This window comes from Polypterus senegalus, chromosome 4, assembly GCF_016835505.1.
Source record: "Polypterus senegalus isolate Bchr_013 chromosome 4, ASM1683550v1, whole genome shotgun sequence".
NCBI classification, from domain to species: domain Eukaryota; kingdom Metazoa; phylum Chordata; class Cladistia; order Polypteriformes; family Polypteridae; genus Polypterus; species Polypterus senegalus.
In genome coordinates this window covers 74847472-74868835 of record NC_053157.1, presented here as the reverse complement: position 1 = coordinate 74868835, position 21364 = coordinate 74847472, and the positions used below count along the sequence as shown (strand labels likewise).

General features: G+C 36.4%; 2 protein-coding genes and 1 long non-coding RNA gene across 3 annotated transcripts in view; 2 read left to right on the top strand and 1 right to left on the bottom strand.

Annotated features, from left to right (window-relative positions):
- Positions 1 to 21364, top strand: part of dlc1 (DLC1 Rho GTPase activating protein) — a 166891-nt gene that overhangs the window by 43155 nt on the left and 102372 nt on the right. The gene's annotated exons all lie outside the window — the stretch shown is intronic.
- LOC120527467 (rho GTPase-activating protein 7-like) overlaps positions 1 to 21364 on the top strand; it is a 349930-nt gene that overhangs the window by 322615 nt on the left and 5951 nt on the right. The window lies entirely within an intron of this gene.
- LOC120527468 lies at positions 6357 to 13529 on the bottom strand. The gene is made up of 3 exons (XR_005633338.1): positions 13458 to 13529; positions 13113 to 13247; positions 6357 to 6487 (listed from the first exon to the last, which is right to left on the bottom strand). It is a non-coding gene; the product is annotated as an uncharacterized LOC120527468 (long non-coding RNA).

Here is a 21364-nt window from a genome sequence, read left to right as displayed (position 1 = left end):
CCGCTTCTCTCCTGTTTTTGAGGACTCCTTGACAAAGCATTATACGAATCCCTAACCAGAAGAACATTTATTGATTGTCATCTCTTATACACACAGAGCTAAAGACAAAATCAAAACTGTCTGATTTTATTGGAGTGAGTAGCAGACTAGTTGGAATGAGACACTGGGTATGTCACATTATGCAACCAGCGTCACAGTAGCACACCACCAATTCCTTTTGACCTGCTAAGGATATGTAAATGAAATTTATGACTGGAAATTGTTGGAAAAGTCACATAATTTGACATGAATTTAACCTCACTAGTGCAATGAACTGTCAATCTTATTAGCTAACCTTAATCCTGTATATGTTTCAGATATAGATGTGCCTGTATATTCTCTCGAAAAATGCCTTTTAAATCCTCCAGATAAAAAGATTTACAGTAAAATGGCTGGAGTTTTGAGTAGTAAATCTATCTGGTATTTGCCGCCTGTCCTTACCATTCCGGAGATGCCCAACATTTTCGTGGTATTGAAGGTTTATTTCTCAACAGTACTAAAATATCTCGAGTGAGTACTTAAAGCATTAGACCTAACCATAATCAACATTTAGAATATTTCTGTAATCCATATGGGTTTACTTAGTCTTAAAAAATATTTAGGATTACTTTTGTTTGCATTTCAATTTTTTAGGTATGCAATTTTAAAGGGTTTACTTCACATCCTATCAAAAAGTGGGTTTTAAATTTCCTAGTTATAAACAGCTTTAAGGAAATGAGAAACTTTGAAGATTGCACATTGTATGCAGTTGGCTAATTAATAAACAAGAATATAATAATTTTGGCTCTTTTAGGAATCTACAGGGTGCAGGCACAAAAGGCATTGCTCTGGAGTGAGTCAATGCAAAACATACTTTCTGAAGATAACCTAAATTATTGAGGTTTTCTACTTTATCATTAGTGGTCATAAAGTATTAAGCCTTTGCTGATAGTAACAAAGGGCTGGGTTATGGAATTAGCAATTGATTTTTTTGTATGGCAAAAGAAAACAGAAATGAACTTACTGTATTTACAATGATAGTATTCCGTTCTGGAAGGTTTAACTCCTTCATGGAAATGACAGAATCTTTATTACTTCTCTTGGATCTGAGGGTCAACTATAGGATGGAGCCTCCATTCCTGTACTCTAGCATAGACTGTCCCAGAGACTCTGAGATGTGTGGTGCTTTGTTAAATGCAGCACACACTCATGTCATCTTTTAAAAAGTACCTGATCCCTGACTATCAGATTTTGTGAATTAACTACTTACCCATGATCTGAACAACATGCTCCAGTCACTAAACAGCCCCAAACACTGTTGCAATCTCAATTTTTCACCATGTACTTCCCTTTGAGTAGAGTCTTTGAGCCAGGTCACTTTTTAACTTTGAGATCAATGGCAAGGAACATACAAGGATTAATCAAAGTGCTAATGAACTTATTAGCAAAACCACTGTTGTCTTCATCGTCCTTGTACTTTCCATAAGGTGTTTTTATTAAGAAGTTGAGAATGTGTAAATTTGTAATATAGGCAGAGCGTGGTAGTATTTTGCATTTGTATGTTTCTGTTGTTCAAAAATGCTAGCTAGCAGACTGTGAGTAATATTGTGAACCAGGGTGACATTCATTTTATATTGCTGCTAGTGAAACAAAGCAACAAGCACTTCCAGTTTGTACCTGAGGTGCCACATTAGTCTTAGTCTTGTAGTATGAACCGTACTCTTTACAGTACTCCTCAGGCAAAAGTCTGATTATGATAAGTCTGGAGACTGGAGTGGATAATCCATCCTTTTCACTTTATCCATGGTGCTTGAAAACATTGTTTTCCAGGAGCACTTAAGAATCCACTTATGTTCTTCTACCTTCAATTTGGATAAGCCTGTTTTCTTTAAATGGGATAATGCCATTTAGCAAGACGAAAGTAAGCAATGCATTGTTAAATTTACAAGTTTGTATATATACTGTATATTTATGACACTTTTACTGTATGTAGTATGCATGACTTTTAGATATATAAAGGATAAGACCACAGTGCCCTTGAAAACCAGTATTTACAATACTTAGTTTGTCTACCATACCTGAAAGTTCCAAAACAAAGAATTAAAGCATGTATTTATTACAACAAAACCTTACTCAAAAAAGACCTCTTTGTACATCTGTAATCATTGAAATATTACGTCACTGTACTATAAAGGAATACCTTTAACAAGGTAAACTCCAAAAAAAATTGAAAACAGACAGTAAAGCTTACAGGATAGCCTATGCCATATTCAAACATGAAATCATAATGATTTTAGAGCAAAGTCCTTACAGTCTCATCATCAGTGTATTGACCAAAATTACATTTTGTCCAGGTAGGCTAATCAACAATTAACTTAACATGCACATCTTTGAAAAGTGGCAGAAAACCAAAGTACACACAGAAAGTTGATGCTGACACAGGTGGAAATTCCACACAGAGAAACCAGAATTGGGATTTGAGCCCAGGGCAGGGCACTATTGCTAATCACTGCACCACCTGCTGGAAATTATATCTATTATGAAAATAGCTATTTTATCCAACTTAATTCAAATAAAGAATAAGGAACTCCCATGAGAAAAATGGAAATCACTCATTTATTTAAAGGATATATATGGTAATAACCAGAGGAGAAAAAAGCTATGGGTACACTAGATACTGCAGTAAGAAAAGTTAACCTACTTATATACTGAAAATATACTGAATTGTTTGTTCTTTTTTGTGAACCTTTGTATGTTGTTTGAAAGATCAGGGTTACTACGACACCTTGGACATCAAGTGACAGAAGCCTCTGGAGTATAAATATTCAGTGTCATTCAACTTTCTTTTGAGAAGTGAGAGTTTATTGACCGCTAGCTTGCACACAGAAAGACACTCAATTTAAGAGTCAATAAGGTGAGGAGGAGTGAATATAATATGACTGTGGACAGCCAACAAAACACTTGTTAAATAAGAGCTCTTTATTGATAGTGTGATGTGTTACTATTAGTTGAAAATATTACGCTATTTTGAAAAGTATGCAATATTAGCTTTCTACACTTCATAGGCTAAGTATTATCCTGTAGTATGCAGGCAGTGAGGTTGTAGTGATTAAGGCTTTGGACTTCATACCCCTGCAGTGGGCTGGCACCCTGCCCACGGTTTGTTTCCTGCCTTGCCACCCGTGTTGGCTGGGATTGGCTCCAGCAGGCCCCCGTGACCCTTTAGTTAGGATATAGCGGGTTGGATAATGGATGGATGGACTTCCCTGAGGTTGAGGGTTCAAATCCCGCTACTGACACTATGTGACCATGAGCAAGTCACTTGACCTACCTGTGCTTCAACTGGAAAACCAAAAGAAATGTAAGTAATTGTATTATAAATGTTGTAAAGGCGTCAGCCAAATACATAAACATATTATGCTTCTCAATCTTGACACTGGTAGATGTCTATGAAGATCTTCTTACTGAATCTGCAGTCTTGGTTTTCAATCTTCATATAACTATTTTTGAACTTTTTTATTTCTAAAAAGGATTTTTCTCCATCAAGTAGTGTCCTGTAAAGTAAGTCAACAGAAGTGAGCAGACTGAGTATTATTTCAAGGTTCTCCAAATGCCAGGCCACTGAGTATCTAAACTTGCTTCTACAGCAGGGGTCGCCAACTCTGGTCCTGGAGGACCACCATGACTACAGGTTTTCATTCTAACCCTTTTCTTAACAGGTGACCTGCTTTTGCTGCTAATTAACTTCTTTTGAACTAATTTTAATTGACTTGCTCATGAAGACTCAGACCCCTTAATTGCTTCGTTTTACTTAATTAGCAGCCAAACAATAATGAGATACAAAATGAGCTAAAACAACTGGTGTCCATCATACAATATCTGAAAATAAACTAAGATGAAGGTCTCAGGAATGTTGGTCTGCTCACGTTCTCAAAGCATTTTAGCAGTGCTCTTAGAAAGAGAAAATCAGCCATTTCAGAGATGTCTGCTAATGCACCACGAGAGCAGCAACAAGTCACTGCATTAAAGCACGGGTTTAATTAGCAACAAGACTCAGCTCCTCTTTAAGCACTTGGATGAAGTGAAATTGGTTCGGGTTTGAGGCCCTGAATTAGTTGGTCTTCAGTTGGCTCACTCACTTCACATTTCATTTCTGTTTGGGTGCCATTTAAGGAAAGAAATGAAGTAATTCAGAGGAACAATGAAGAAATCTTAAAAAAGCAATTCAATTTAAGTGAATTCACAAGAAGTTAATTAGCAGCACAAACAGGGCGCTCATTAAAAAAAGGTTTAGAATGAAAACCTGCATCCACGGTGGTCCTCCAGGATTAAGTATTTTTTTAAGTCAAAATTATTTCTTCACAAATATGCTATATATGCATTTCCCATTCAAAACTGATTTCTACAGTTAAGTGCTTTCTATAAAAATAAAAAAATATCTTGCCCACGATGGTGATTTACATATACTCTATGGGGCACAGTGGAAAATGTTAAAAACTAACTGAACATGTTCATTTTTTAAACTAAGTCGTATTATAACATATTATTAAAGTTTTTATAGAAAACTCAACAAATTTGTCATAATCAAATTTTCATGCTCAATGCAAATTCCTATCTATTAATCTTTGGAATATGTGAAATTTTCTTTGTGTTTGGTGCTACTTTGTTTCCAGGGATGGTTGGGCAGGCCCTTGGACCCTGCGATATTCTCTGTACAGTATATCTTTTCTCAGATTTACACATGTACAACCTTTTCAGTTCTCTGCTGGGACTTGAATTAGAGAACATTAAAGCAAGCCATTAACTTTATGACTCAGCTTAGTGTTTTTGATAACTTGTAATTCTCATTGTTTTGCAGTAGTCATCATCATTCTCATGAATCACACTGATTGCTTACAGTATGTATAATGATACTCAGCACATTGCCCATTTAACAACAATTGAAGTATACTGTATGAATATTTATTTGAGTTTCTGCTTTTGGTGTCCTTTTAGTCATTTGGTGGTAATACTTTATTACAATATGTTGTTACATCTTCATTTTGTGTCATTTTTTATTAAATTATTTGGATGACATTTTATCATCAGCCAAATACATGGTAGCCTAATACATTATAAAATGCAATGTCTCTCTTTTACTCCATCAAGCAAAATTTACTGGACACTATCTTCTTCCTTGATTACTCTCCAATGTTGCTGCTGATGCTCTTATCTCTTATGGCTTCTTCCATCCAGTTCCATGTGTTATTATCTGCCTCATCCACTGCCTGCACATTTATGTCGCTGGCTCTTCCTAATACTTGACTTGCGGACAGAAACAATATGATATACACCCACTTTTGTTATGTCCTGGGACTTACCACTGGCATTGTACCACAGCCAATGGACTGAAGCAGCAGAGCAGGTCTCATAAATGCTGTTCTTTAAGTGCTTGTGCATCTTTCTCTATCTCTGTCTAACACACATAGACAGACAGCTTCTCAGCACGACTTCTCAGGATGATTCTGTCCCTTCTGACAGTATCTGTCTCTCAAATCCGTGAGGCCCCACCAGAACTTTCATTGAAATAGTGCCACTGGCACCAAAAAAGCTCTATATTCACCAGCCTGACAATGCATGAGCTGCACTCTTATTTATAAGATTATTTTCAGGTTTCTAAAGTTCTGCATGCTCTTGCTCTCAATTTTTATCTCTATTGTCTCTCAGCTGTTTACTAAATTTCATGAAACAGAGGAGAGCCATAACATGACTGAAATATATTGTTTTGAAGGTTGTCATTTCCTGGAAGGGAGAGGCATTGCATGACTTTAATGGATAGTTTGAATTGAATTTTAATGTTATTAAATGTTGTAATTTAATGTTGTTAAGTCACAACAGTCAAAAGAAAGGGCTGGAGCTCCATCAGGAAAGCCCCATTTATTCATAGTTAGGGTAAGGAAGTCAAAAGGAATGCATCAAACAGATTTGCCATGGCCTTCTCTCTGGATCATTAGCTTCCTGGATCAATGGGAAACAGACAGGCATATGAGTTGGTGTGTATTCATCAAATCCTTCTACCATGTCCCTTTTAAATCATTCCCCATAAAGTGTGTGACATAACCACTAACAAGATATTATCTGGCTGACAGACACTTGTTTCCATATTGTGTAAAACTCCACTGTTTACATTATAAACACAAAAAGACATAAGAACCCTTAGAATGTTTGATCCACGTCAAATTTGCATGCTTTTGAAATCTGCTCATAGAAGGAACTGTGTGGGACATACTCTTCTCAAAAATGCTTTATCAAATCATTTAAAATATTATAAATAATACAACTATTCATCCTGACAATTCTCCAAACACACAAGTACATCAATATGGTATTTGAAGTGTTTAGTATTTAATCCATTTTGTGTCAGATGTCATTCCTTATAGCATCTTCACGTTTTGCTTTATCATTCTCCTCCAATGTATGTCAAGCATACCTGAGAAACAATAAAATTGGTCAAAAATAAAAAAACGCTTGTGATAAAAAACACAGGGAGCATTGGGCAACTGTAGGCAAATTACATATAACTGATAAAAAATTACAAAACAATTAACATTCATTCACAGAAATGTCATTAAAGACACAAGTCTAGTAATAGACTGTCTGTTAAGAAGTCAGCAGAGAGAAAAAGGTGGGTTCAGGCAACCAGAAACCGGAAGTGATGTCATGACTTGTCTCACTGTCAATTATAAGATCTGCAGATGAATAAAAAGGATACACCATAAGCAACATTACAAACCTTCGGTCAGGGATGGAATTACAATCAAATGATTTCTTAGATTGTTTCACATTTGTGCGTGTGTGACACAGTTTTAAAGAAGGGTGCTTAGATGGCAGTCTTGTGGTATCCAAGACTTAATGGACTTGTGCTATTCCTTATCGCAGGCCAATATTAAGTAACACATTGTTGTAAAGCTGAACGGTGATATGGGCCTTGAAGAAATTCTGAGGGCTCGGAGGTGCAGGGACAACAGGTGCCATTCCTTAACGTAGGACCTTCTTTGACACCCCAAACAGTTCTGAGGCAACACTGGAAATGCACACAAAGTGGAGATTTAATACAATCTCACAGCCATTGCTTTAGTGAGTTTAGGAGAACTGTAAGAACAAGCACTTAATGGAAGGAAGAGAGGTGAGAGTGATGGCATGGAGTTGTCGGCAAATTGATAAGCCACTTATTATGGACATTGGACTTCAGTTAGGAAAGCCTGGAGTAGTTTTCTTTCTACTACCTTACCTATTAATTTGCTCGAATTTTCCCTCCCTTTTATTTTCATAGTAAATTTCTGGTTATTACTTTGACTAATTTTGTGTTTTTCTGAGTTCTGAGGATTGCTGAAGTACACTCCCAATTACTCGCTAGTTTGGTAGTTGTCTTTAGAAGAATTTATGGTTACGATGATCACCACATTGATTTTTTACTTCTCTTGCCGTAAGATCTATAATATTGGCAATAACGATTTGATATGGATTAGTATGGTATGGATTAAAGGGTTTCACATTTTCATAGAACCAGTAGAATGCCAATTTTAAACCAGTTACTGTCTTGTGTTTTGCAGAAGCAATCGCAATAGAATATCTATACATAAAAAAGGTAAAGCCCTCACTGACTCATCACTAATTCTCCCACTTTCCATATAGGTGGGAAGCTGAAATTTTGTGTTCTCATTCCTTGCAGTGTACTTACAAAAGTTAGGTATGTTTCATGTCCTATTGCAACACCCAAGGGGGTGAAACGTGTGTACCCCCTAAACTGTATATATAGATAGGGGAAACCCCTCCTCACTATTTCTGTGACTTCCAATATACTTAGGAATCCCAAATTTCTTACAAACTTACAAACGTTAAATATGTTTCATTTCGCATCATGCGAAGTAATGAACTTTCGAAAATAACGTCTTCTTTTTTGCGGTTCTCACCATTATGCCGTAAGGAACTTTCAGAACTGACCTCTCCTTTTGGCGGTTTCATTCCTTATTTCTGTTAGCAGACGATTTATTTGCTATGACAATAAATAAGTCACTGGGCCAGACTCTAAAAAAGGTCGGCATTGACTTGACACAAGATTGTTTCTCACATGGCCAACTGTACGTTGCATGCTCAAGAATAAGCTCAGCAGACAGCTTGGTCATTTTATAGCCCAAGGGCAGAACTGCAAACGTCGTTTACAAAGAGATCCTTACATCCTTAAAATGTGCATTTCTCATACACAACATTTACAATCATAAATTAAACTCTACAATCATCAAATTCACTCTCAATACTAAAATAAGCCTACGACAATTAGATTGACAATCATGTTATGTCATTTTTATGTTTCCTTTTCTTTTTCATAACTTCTTTAACACACTACTTCTCCGCTGCGAAGCGCGGGTATTTTGCTAGTTGTTTCATAAATCCCAATGCTTGGATTGGAGAAGCCTGCACTTGCACAACACTCTACAAATGATATACACTGTTCCACTGAATACAGCATGCCTCCTGATCAGCACGCACACAAATAACAGAAGTAAAAAAACTAAATGTGTATAGGGACTTCCCGCTAGCTTCATTTTAACTACAGGGTAAGGCTGTTTAACATGTGCTGGGATGCTTTCTTGTGTGCCACCCTGTACTTTACTGCATGGGTGTTTGTACCCTTTGCCTAAGGTATGGGAATTGTACCAACTATACTTAAACTTTAGCTTTTTTCATATTTATGACCTGTCAAGGATACACCTAGTACTCAGAAAAACACGTTTGTAATAAAACACACTAATTGTTAAATACAAGGTTTATGAGTTGCGACATTGCCGCCTATGTGTTCTATTCTGTTTAAGTGCTATTTTTATTTGCCCTCTGGCCTGATTTTTTAAATGCATAAAAAAATGCTTACCAAAGAAGACATGTGGAAGGAACACTATTTTCCAGAATGCTTGGTTGATAAAACAAGGAAAAAGTGCAAAGGTTGGCTAAATATATTTGGAAATCTCTGAAGGGTTATCAGGAAAATAAAACAACAAAACAATGAAGTGAAAGTTAATGGCAAATTGCCAAATACTGAGACTGCTGTCCATAAAGCCTCAGAAGCGGAGCAAAATCCAAGATTAATTCACAGCGGGCAAAATAAAACAATTATGATTTTCAAAAGCATATTTGCATGTTACTGTAGATGTCAAGAAAGCAGAATATAACAAAGTGTGATAGTTTAGTACAGGACATGACACAGTCCTTGATATGCTTGTCTATGTTTTATGAAGGGCCTTATATTTAATGGATTTGAAGTCCAAAATACAAAAAAATGGCACTGGAATAGTGTTTAACAAACAAAGGCTAAAATACATGTATTCTCTAAAGCCTCAATCTAACTATTGCAACATTTTTCCAAACATCACAAAGACAACTGCTGGAGATTCAAACCAACATGAAAGGGGTGACAAGAAACACCAACCATTGGCAAAGCATTAACATAATACTGTATGCCTTTAAAACACAGCTTAATAATCCTGGTCTAATACTTGAAACACTGAAGTTTAAATGTTGCCCTGAAAAATGAGCAGGGTTTACACCAGCATGTGTTGCTCAATCTTCTCCTTAATAATCCCTTCCGTTCATTTATCTGCAATGCAGTTAAGATTACTGGCCTATAGTTACATGGATTTACCCAAACTCCCTTTTTATATAAAGGGATAATATTTGACATTTTTCAGTCCTTTGGCATATCCCCAATGTGCAATGACTTCCTAAAATTATGTGTCAAGTTTTTATATATGTACTCACTAACCACATTAAGCTCTTGAGGATAAATGTTATCTGATCTCAAACTGTTTTGTCCCAGCAAGACTGTTTACCTCCATTAATGCCCAGTACTAACTGTTTTAGGTACCTAGGGATGGAAGTTAGTGCAATAGGCTCCTCTATTTTTTGTCAGCATTTCTGTCCATTCCTAGACCAGCATATTACTTCTTTCAATCTCTCTTGGCCATGATAAAAATAAATGTAGCTACCCTGCTTTAACTTTGTGAGCTACATGATTCTGCTTTCTCCCCCTTCAAATTACTGGCCAGATGTCAGATCCCTTACTTCCAGACTTCTATGGAATGGCAAACACCTCAGTTTTAAAAATGCAATATTAATTTGAAGTAGGAGTGATGGGAGACGTGCTTTTCCTATAGGTCCTTTTGTTTCCCTTGTCCTCACCATCAGGGTATGGGTTCTATTATTAATGTTCTGTAAAATTGTTTATAGTTACAGTACTACGAGGACTGAAATAGTGGGCAGACATGAAACTGGGAAATAGGAAAACAATAAATATTTTTGCATTGTAGATTTTGATAAAATATGTTATTTGATCTTGTAATGACTTACTCTAGGTGAGGAAAAAATACTTTTTAACATTTGTGTAAAAAAAATCTTCCTTGAAAAAGTTCCCAGGCCGTGTGTTTTTGCTGAAAATGATGGAAGGAGTGGATGACCAACCAAGCATCCACCAACAACAGCCAGCAAAAAGAGCATGAATGCACAATAAACCTAAGTTACTATATCTGAAAATGGATTTTACAATGGTGCCCAGGTAACGCTCAGTAATCAGACATGTATGTCAATAGATTTTTCTTAATGGGTTTGGGTTATAAGCAAGCAAAGAAGCACTTGTAGGAAACTCTATTGCTGACATGCTTTCTTTTTGCAAAGCTAGATTCAAAGATGCTATCAGGGACAATAGAAAGGAGGCATTTGTTACATCTGGCATAAAAATACTAAACTGAACGTGAACTTTTGATGTTTGAGTTTTTCTTTTGTCACCTTTCTAATAGGATGTTTATTTTTCTACCATAAAGACGATCATTAAAATCACTTCTGTGCGAATAACAAAATCTTGTGGGTGATGGAAAAGAGCCTACATAATGCTACCTAAAGCAAACCCTTTGCCAGCTGCAGGTAGGGGTATGTTCAAAGATGAATGACATTTCATTTGGGAATTGTGCTGTGGAATGCTTTTCAGCACTCTGAAGCTAACATCCACCAGAATGCAGCTGGTCCCAAATAAAACTTAATCGGACACGTTAGCTACATATTAATCTCGTAGGAGTCATTTTAAGAATTCACTGAATAAACATTACGCATAAGCAGCATCTGCCCTTGGCCATTTACTATCCTGTTTTGTAATCACAGGAAATTAAATAATACTAAACCTAGACAAGCATCTGATTCAGGGGCAAAGAATTCCTAATATGCGTGTTACAGATTAGTTTTTGATTTGTTCCGAACCTGAAGCAAATGTTGACTTGAAAAGCAAGAGATTGAAGTCAATCGGATTGTCAGAGTCAGTGGTTCCCAGCTGGACGTCATGTAATGTGGGCGCACGACATTATTGCACATTATCATGGTGGGAATGCTGTTGGTTTTGGGCCCCTTGAGTACTATGGGAAAAAGATAAGAAAGATCTAAACATGTTTCTTTCAAGACAAAGTTTTCCATAAGAAGAAAAAAAAAACAGAACCCCACATTCACAGGAAATGCTCCACTTTTTTTGCAAGAATGAAAACATTGCAAAATGAAGGGATTAAGCTGAGATTTCTCAAGCCTTGGGTGTTTTGCTAAGATAAAAGATAATAGTGTAAAACCTGGAATGCTGCATCTGGTGGCAAACACACAAACATATAGCCATAGATGCATTCAGGCTCAGCGTTGCCAGCTCACTCTGTAATCCTCCTTTAGGGTTTCCTTTGTATTTCAATAGGAAAGTTTAATGTGGTTCAAATGTTTTATCAGATTAACAAAGAAATTATTATTTTTTGTGCTGTGACACAGAATTTAATTGCCAGACAGTCGTACGCAATGGCCTTTTAGAGACAGCTTTAAACCAATCCGCTCTAAACTGGGTAACATGATAGGAGTCAGCTGGGCTGAGCTTGTCAGAGGTCAAACGCTCTGTCCATTGTCACTCAGTCATTAGCTGTTGAACAAATAAATACACTGAAGAAGAAACATTCAAATATTGGCCATATGCAGGGTCAAGGCACATGATGACAGTAAATGGCACAGAACTGAAATGCTGAAGAGGATTTAACACTTTTCTTTACAGCTATAAGAAAGATAGTTTCCTTACCAAAAGAATACTGCAAAGGCTTAAATAATAAACCAAACTTCCATTTACTTAAGAACCCAATTCAGGGTTGGGGGTTGGGGTTCTATCCCGGAAACATTGATGGCAAGGAAGGAAACAATACAGGAAAGGGACCAGTCAAACAATAATCATAATATTGTAGTATAGCCGTCTTTTTTTCTCAATCCAATGTATCTATCATAGGGTTATAGGAAGTATCCTGGCAGCACTTGGTGTAAGGAAGAGATTGTGCCTGAAGAACAGGCCTGGCAATTAACAATATTTACAATGTAATAAATCCATCCATTTTCCAAAGCAATTTTATTCATGATAGAGTCACAGGAAGCGGGACAAAGACTGTAAAGGGGCACAAGTGTATTAAAGGGAGCACTCGTTCACAAATCACTAAACCTTCAGTCAAATTAAGATTTATGTATTTGGCATATTAGTGAAAACCCTCAAAAAAAATCTCACATGAGCACACAGAAAACAGAGCAATCTGCTGCTTAACTTGATATACAATTTTAAAAAAGGATAAAGGAAAAGGGAATGGAGTAAGGTGGTTTTTGGAAAGAAGATATTCAGAAGATGTTCCGAGCCTGGAATTGAAAAATGGTGCCCCGTCTCTTTGCTGTATCAGCATGGATCGGTTCTCATTTCAAGGAACAGAGTATTATAATGTAACGTACACTATTGTCATGAATTTGGGAGAACCTTAGCTTAAAATCCTGACCAACTGTAGCCAAAAGTCCCATCAAATAGAAGGATCGGTCAGTCTCTGTGAAAATAAAGATCAGTTATCTATAATAGCAAAGGTTTTTCTCCCATCTAGCATATTCTAGGGGTACACAAAAGTGAACCTTCTACAAATTACGAATATTTGTGCAGTGGGGTACTCCCAATTTGTTTTAAAGGTGCTAGGGAAGAAAGTACTTCTTTGTCACTTAAGTAAGTAAAAAACTCAAAGGGAACTTACCAAAGACCAGAAGAACTTCCATAGTTTGATCAGTGGTAGCAAAGATTTCCAGCATGGTAGGCAGATGCTTGCTATGTAAGTTTATTTTATAAACTGTAGCCAGAAGTCCCATCAAGTAGAAGGCTCAGTCAGTCCCTGTGAAAATAAAGGGCAGACGAAAATTGTTTATAAATTAAAATATTCCAGAAAATGGTCTTCGAGCAAAAGGCATTGCCCTAAGCAAACAAACTTCCAACACAAATCCAGAAAGAATTGTCAAAAACAGAGCACGAGGGTCACAAATCCAGATAATCACAAAAACATAATAAATCAGTAGAACTCGCCACAACCACCAAGCATGCTTACTTAGCTGCCAGGGGCTGCTTGTTTTCTCAGCCTTCACAGGACTAAGTGCAGAACATTGACAGTGATAGGCAGGTGGCCTCACAAAATACACAGAACATAGCAGGACAAGCAGAGACGTACAGAAACTAAACAGTACACAGAAAATACATACAAATACAAAATAAATACCTAAACACCTGTAAAACCATGACAGCTATACAGAGAATGGATGTCATCTATTGGCCTGAGGTGACAAAACAATTAAAGTGAGAGTACATAACACCAGGAGTAAAAAGAAACTACTCACAGGACATATTGAAAAGTTTTGCTAGGTTTTAGACAGGGCGCTCAGTGTTTTTTAACCAGAAAATACAAGCTAGAACAATTAGGGATATTTGCAAATGATGGCAACAAAAGACAAAAAAGTGAATTCTACTCATTTGAGGTAACTGTTTTGAAAATAACATCACAAAACTAACACATTTACATAAGTATCAGAAAACACCCAAAAATATCAAAAATGGGAAGAAGAATAAATTGTATTTGAGTTGCTAATTCTAAATCATGAAATATCATAGAATTATATTAAAGTTACTGTTCCAGGACATTCACTTATATCTGGCCTTTAACCTTGACCTTAAAATTCAGCCTCAGAGGTTGAATGAAAAGGCTTCCATAATCACTAGAAATTAATGACTGACCTGAAACATTATTTATGCATTACTTTATTGGAAATGTCATATGCAGTAAGGTATGCTGTTAGGCTGACTGGTTGCTCTGACATGCTTGTGCATTATGATGTTGCAATAACATCGGTTTCCTTGCAACTTTGTAATGGATAAAGCTCTTTCAGAAAATTGACTTAGAGAAATTGTTTGATTATATGGTTAGCCACTGTAAAAAAAAAAGTGGTGCTAAAGTGTCACCCGCTGCACTCGGGTCCTAGTCAAGGTAGTTTGTTGTGTGGAAGGAGCGGCAATGGGCTATCAACACATGCTCCCAACCTCATATGGTTAACTAACATCTACTGTAAGTTGTCCAAAAATCTTGCCCAGATCATTTTTTTAAGCATTGTTCTACATTCCCAGACCTCTTGGAAGTATTTAGTGGATTCTCTCTTGAATGAACTTCGTCTTAATTTTTGCTGTTAATCTTGAGTATATAGTTTAATTTTTTAAATTTGGAGGATCAATTTTATGGATTCTTGTGGGAAGTTTGAAAGCCCAGGGTATGTCCCCCAATTTAACCTTCTGTGCTCTACCCTTATCTTGTCACAGAACAACATGGGAAGCTCTTGATTGCTCTTTCCTGCACTTCTAAGGCATGTACGTTTTACAGAACAGAGACCAGAATTGCACATACTATGCCAGATGTGGTCCCACTAATGTATTATTCACTCATAACATAATGTTACTTATTAATACTCAACACTTTTCACAACATTTTATTTGTCTTTTTAATTGTTTTGCCACATTGCTGTGTTAACATTAACCCTTAAGCCTCTTCAGAAGTTGATTCCTGTGGTTTAGGGTCATTCATCTTATAATTAATATAAAATGTAAAAGTGTGTAGTACTTAGCTACATTAAATTGCCTTTTGCAATTGTTCTTCCACTTTTCCAGTAGTCTTTCTGAAATGTGTCTGCTGTATGCACAGTATTAGCTATATGCCCAGTCAAATTGTTCAAGATTTTTGACTTTTAAATGGCTAAAAATTATGACTGGGGAGGCTGCATCAGCAGCTGGCAAATCCGTACTCTTTTAAAAGACATGGGTCATGAAACCATAGCAAGCAAATCAAAACCAATCATCAAAGCCCAAAACGCAAAACATAATCAAAGTCAAATAGACAATCAGAAGGTCTTCAGAGTAAACGGGTTTATTTACCCGTAATTTTCACAAACGATTTTAGTCATTTTTATAGAAGGAATAAAATGTTTGGATAACATAATAATGTGCTCCATGGTTGTAATAAGAATAATACATTGATGTGATGTGCCTCAATGTTATCCAAACACATGGCAAACAACAGACAAAACGTGGCCACTACCTTTGAAAAACACCACAGAGTTGTGGGGAACACAGTGAAAAAGCATCCATGATGGTGACAGAGTAACATATAACAGGACAAAAAACAAAACAATTGCAAAAAATATCTTCAGCATTCTTGAAAACAGAAATTGAGTGCCAAAACAAAGATTCAAGGTACACACTTCCCTACCCTTTAATAACAGTTTTAAAAATGCTATTAAATATTTTTTTTCATTCAAGTTTAGAGAATTTTGATTGTGTTTTCATAAATAATGAAGGAAGGATTGTTTTTAAAATTAGTTATGGACTTTCCATGCTCTTCCATATACAGTGATCCCTCCTTTATCATGGGGGTTGCGTTCCAGAATCTCCCGCGAAAGGTAAAAATCCGCGAAGTAAAAACCATATGTTCATATGGTTATTTTTATATATTTTAAGCCCTTATAAACTCTCCCACACTCTTATAAACATTTCCCACACAGTAATGCCGAATAAATCCTTTGTATTCTCTTAGATATTAGGTAAGATTTGTTAAAATTATGTATGTAAACACACTGTTTATATACAGTAAAACCTAAATATTATTTTAAAGATATCGAGCATCTCCAATATCACATATGTTACAACCATTACGATAGACAGATCATTTTGGAGCCATAACGAAGGGCTTGACTACGCACAAAGATAAACACAAAAGAGCACAAAAGTTAACTCTTTACACAGCGAAACACGTTGATGCTGAATGAGCGAGACGAAACATCCTAGTTAACGCAGTGCAATCGAATTCGCCGCTTCGTCGCTGAGCCAGTCAGCACACAGGAACTTAACTGCGTGCTCTGATTGAGTAGCTTCTCAGCCATCCGCCAATACCGTTCCTTGTATGAAATTAACTGGGCAAACCAACTGAGGAAGCATGTACCAGAAGTAAGAAGACCCATTTTCCACAGGAACCCGCGAAGGAGTTATTTTGGAATCCGTGTTATATATTTAGATATGCTTACATATAAAATCCACGATAGAGTGAAGCCGCGAAAGTCGATATAGCGAGGGATTACTGTAGTCACTTTTTCATGTTACAAACTAAATATAAAACTGATTGGCTGAAATTAAATGACTGTCATGGAACAACTACTTTGCTTTACTACATCCACCTACTCCATGTATATGATTCCCTTTTATCTGTACTCTTTCTCTCCATTAAATTAATCAGTTTGCTTCATAAGTTTCGTTTGGTGCTGGTGCTTTTTTTTTTTTTTCAAAGGCTTTCTAAAGTACATTATGTTGTGTACATTGCTTTTGTCCTGTTCAAAAAGGTTTATTATTTTTTATAAATTTAGTTTTCTGATTTATTCTTGATTATAGTTTCCATAATCTTACATGGGATACAAGTAATATATACAGGTCAATAATTATCAGAATCTGTTTTGTCATGGATTATAGTCACGTTTCCATCTTTCCATTTGTAGTGTTCTTCTGTAATAAAGAGTGATTGATGGAATATGCTCAATACAGTTTTGTGGAATCCCTTCAGACTTAAGGGTTTTGGTAGTCCACCGCGTAACAGTTTTCTAAAGCATGCTTGATTCTTCTATTTTACAGCCATTAAAGACAGAGCTCATTTTTATTTATGCGGCAGGCATCCCATATGTTTCATCTTTAGGAAATACTGAGGTAAAACTTTCTAGTTCTTTGTCTATTTGCTGTTCATCATCAGTGATTTTATGCATCTCTGAGGCTTCTTAAATTCTCTTTTACTGCTTTTTTTCTGGCACATTTGTTGAAGAATTGTTGGCTGTTTGCCTTAGCATCCACAGCAGTTAATTTTCCAGTTTCTCTTTTTCACTGTGCTTTTTATGCTACCTAGTTGACATTTCTGGTGTTCTTGAAAGTCTACATGTTTTAATTTTTAATATTGATTTTTTAGTCTTTCGTTTGTGGTAATGTCATTATACACTCATTTAGATCCTTTTTATGTTTTCATTTGCTAAAACGTATTATGGATGTGGTGAGAGAGAACATGCAGGTGATGAGTGTAACAGAACAAGATGCAGAGGACAGAAAAATATGGAAGAAGATGATCTGCTGTGGCAAACCCTAATGGGAACAAGTGAAAGAAGAGGAACATCAGTTATTTATAATAGCAAAGGTTTTTCTCCCATCTAGCATATTCTAGGGGTACACAAAAGTGTACCTTCTACAAATTATGAATATTTGTACAGTGGGTTACTCCCAATTTGTTTCAAAGGTGCTAGGGAAGTAAGAACTTCTTTGTCACTTAAGTATGTAAAAAAGTCATAGGGAACTTACCAAAGACCAGGAGAACTCCCCTACTTTGATCAGTGGTAGCAAAGATTTCCAGCATGGCAAGTAGATGCTTGCTATGTAAGCTTATTTTGGAATCATAGATAGCAATATATAATTTTTATTTTTTTCTTGGTTTCCTGAATGTCCAGTAACCTACAGTCATATGATAAAGTTTGGGAACCCCTCTTAATTCTTTGGATTTTTGTTTATCATTGACTGAGCTTTCAAAGTAGCAACTTCCTTTTAATATATGACATGTCTTATGGAAACAGTAGTATTTCAGCAGTCACATTAAGTTTATTGGATTAACAAAAAATATGCAATTTGCATTATAACAAAATTAGACAGGTGCATAAATGTGGGCACCCCAACAGATATATTACATCAAAACTTAGTTGAGCCTCCGTTTGCAAATAGAACAGCCTCTAGACACCTCCTATAGCCTTTGATGAGTGTCTGGATTCTGGATGGAGGTATTTCTAAACATTCCTCTATACAAATTCTCTCCAGTTCAGTTAAATGTGATGGCTGCCGAGCATGGACAGCCCGCTTCAAATCATCCCATAGATTTTCAATGATATTCAATTCAGGGGACTAAGAAGGCCATTCCAAAACATTGTACTTCTCCCTCTGCATTAATGCATTTGTAGATCTCAAACTGTGTTCTGGGTCATTGCCTTGTTGGAATATCCAACCCCTGCGTAACTTCAACTTGGTGATTGATGCTTGAACATTATCCTGAAGAATTTGTTAATATTGGGTTGAATTCATCCAACCCTCCACTTTAACAAGGGCCTCAGTCCCTGAACTAAAACGCAGTCTCACAGCATGATGGAACCTCCACCAAATTTGGCAGTAGGTAGCAGGTGTTTTTCTTGGATGCGGTGTTCATCTTCCGCCATGCAAAGCTCTTTTTGTTATGACCAAATAACTACATTTTTGATCTGTGGGTTGTCTGTAACCATTCTCACAATCCTGAACATATGCTGCTCCTGTATTTTTCTTGGCCTGCCAGACCTGCTGGGTTTAACAGCAACTGTGCCAGTGGCTTTCCATTTTCTGATTATATTCCTTACAGTTGAAACTGACAGTTTAAACCTCTGAGATAGCTTTTTGTAGCCTTCTCCTAAACCATGATACTGAACAATCTTTGTTTTCAGATCTTTTGAGAGTTGCTTTGAGGATCCCATGCCGTCACTCTTTTCAGAGTAGAGTCTAAGGGAAGCACAACTTGCAATTGACCACCTTAAATACCTTTTCTCGTTATTGGACACACCTGTCTATGAAGTTCAAGGCTTAATGAGCTAATCCAACTAATTTGGTGTTGCAAGTAATCAGCATTGAGCAGTTACATGCATTCAAATCAGCAAAATTACATGGGTGCCCAAATTTTTGCACAGCCAGTTTTTCACATTTGATTTAATTTCATACAACTAAATGCTGCTTCACTAAAAATCTTTGTTCGGAAAACACCCCAGTACTCAGATGTTCCTAAGAAATGAAAGACATACCACTGTTATCTTTTTTGTTGAAAGTAAAGTAAATTATTATGCAGGCTGAGAGGGGTTCCCAAACTTTTTCATATGACTGTATGTGTGAGGATTAAACTTCGATTCCAGCCCCAACAGGCATAGAAGAAGTCCTGCCAGATAATGTTCAATTTGGGAAACTGATTGAGCTATCCATCAGAAATCAGAGATAATGGCACTGTACTGTTAGGCTTTGTAAGGCAGATAGTGTTGATGCTGTTTCATTTTTAAAGTTTGTGTTTTTTCTGTAGTTATCTCTTCCTTGTGCATTTGTTTAAAAACAGATTCATTTAAAATACTTTATGTAGACACTTTTAATTGTCCTTTAAACAGTTGTAGTAAAAAGCAGACAGAAAAAGGTTTGGGTATGGCCACACCATATACTGCAAAAACAAAGTAAACACGTCTTTACAGGCAGAGTTCAAAATGGAACTGGCTAACAGGTTAGTAACTGAGCTTAAATATGGTGGACAAAAGAAAGAGCTGGAGTCAGGATGGCCAGAACAGGAACTGATGTAATGGTATGATGGATTCTGGGTATGGGAAATTAGGTCATCACTGCTGGCTAGAAATGACATCAACAGTGGGTGAACTGGCGGTGATGTCATCAAGGAGCCGGGTCTTTGGGTGAACTGCAGAGGAATAAGAAGAGAGAGGATTAAGTGAGACTGCTGACCTCCATTCTGGTTGGCATGGTTTGTGACACAGCATATTACAAATCAACAACATTTATTTATATATCACATTTTCATACAAATTATGTCGCTCAAAGTGCTTAACAAGATGAAAAAAATACAAAAACACAAAAATAAAATTTGGCAATACTAATTAACAAAGAATAAAGTAAAGTCCGATGGCCAGGGAGGACAGAAAAAACAAAAAAAACTCCAGAGGGCTGGAGAAAAAAACAAAATATACAGGGGATCCGAGGCCACGAGACCACCCAGCCCCTACCAGGCATTCCACCTAGCATAAATGATCTCAATCAGTCCTCATGGTTTTAAATCAAATTAATCCTTAAACAAATAAAAACTGATAATGCAACCTTTCACACAGTCTCTTTTGCTAATATCTGCTAAATGTGAAGAGATTACAATAAAAAAAATCAATTACACCTAGTGAAGAATTAAGCTGTGCAGTTCTGGGAAATAAAGGTTAAGGATGTTTAATTAATTTTCTATAAGCTTTAACTTTTTAATTAATTTTTTGAAGATTAATTCTTTTTTTTAATCATAGCTGTAGGTAACTTACTTTTTGTGAAAATCTCTAAATTCTTTGATATTACTCAAATTGGGAAAAATATAACTAACAAATATGTGAATACTTTATATATGATCATTTTGATGTGCTTCATATCTTTCAGAACAATGAGTTGCATGCATTATTAAATCATACTATATTCAATACTTTTTGTTTTACTGGGATTGTTATTCAGTAGCCATGTCATTATCACTTTCTTCTGACAGCTCAAAGCCCTCATATAACAGTGCAGAATTCAGGTCATCAACCAAACATAAAACTACTTCTTCAGTGATTTTTTATGAGAACAACAGCCAGTATTTGAGGGTATATTTTAAGAAAAATTAACTGCTGTTGTCCATGCAACTAAGGTTGCATCTACCCTACTACGTTTTCACAGTCTCCATACACACTAACATTCTCACTTAATTTATGAAAGTATTTTCCGCCATACTAAAATGACCAAAAAACATGTGACATAATCGTCCTCCTATACTGGGCATGCATGTGGCATAGGCACGTACACTGCACATACACTGGCACGATTTTAAGCCCAATTTGATTTTCTGAGTCGACCTTCATTTTACGTGTAGTATGGGAGTGCCTGCAATGCCTGATTGTCTCTCATGACTGGCCTGTTGCAAGATTGGAAGAATTTCTTTCATATAAGAAATTTCAGTCAGCTATCTTGTAATGTGAGTAATATCATAAGCAAACTTTCTAATGTGGCCATCAAATTTCCTGAAATTCATTATGTAGCAACTGCAGTGGGTGTGTGTTGTATAGTTTGAGCATCCATGTCATGGTGTGTGAATCAGACCAAATG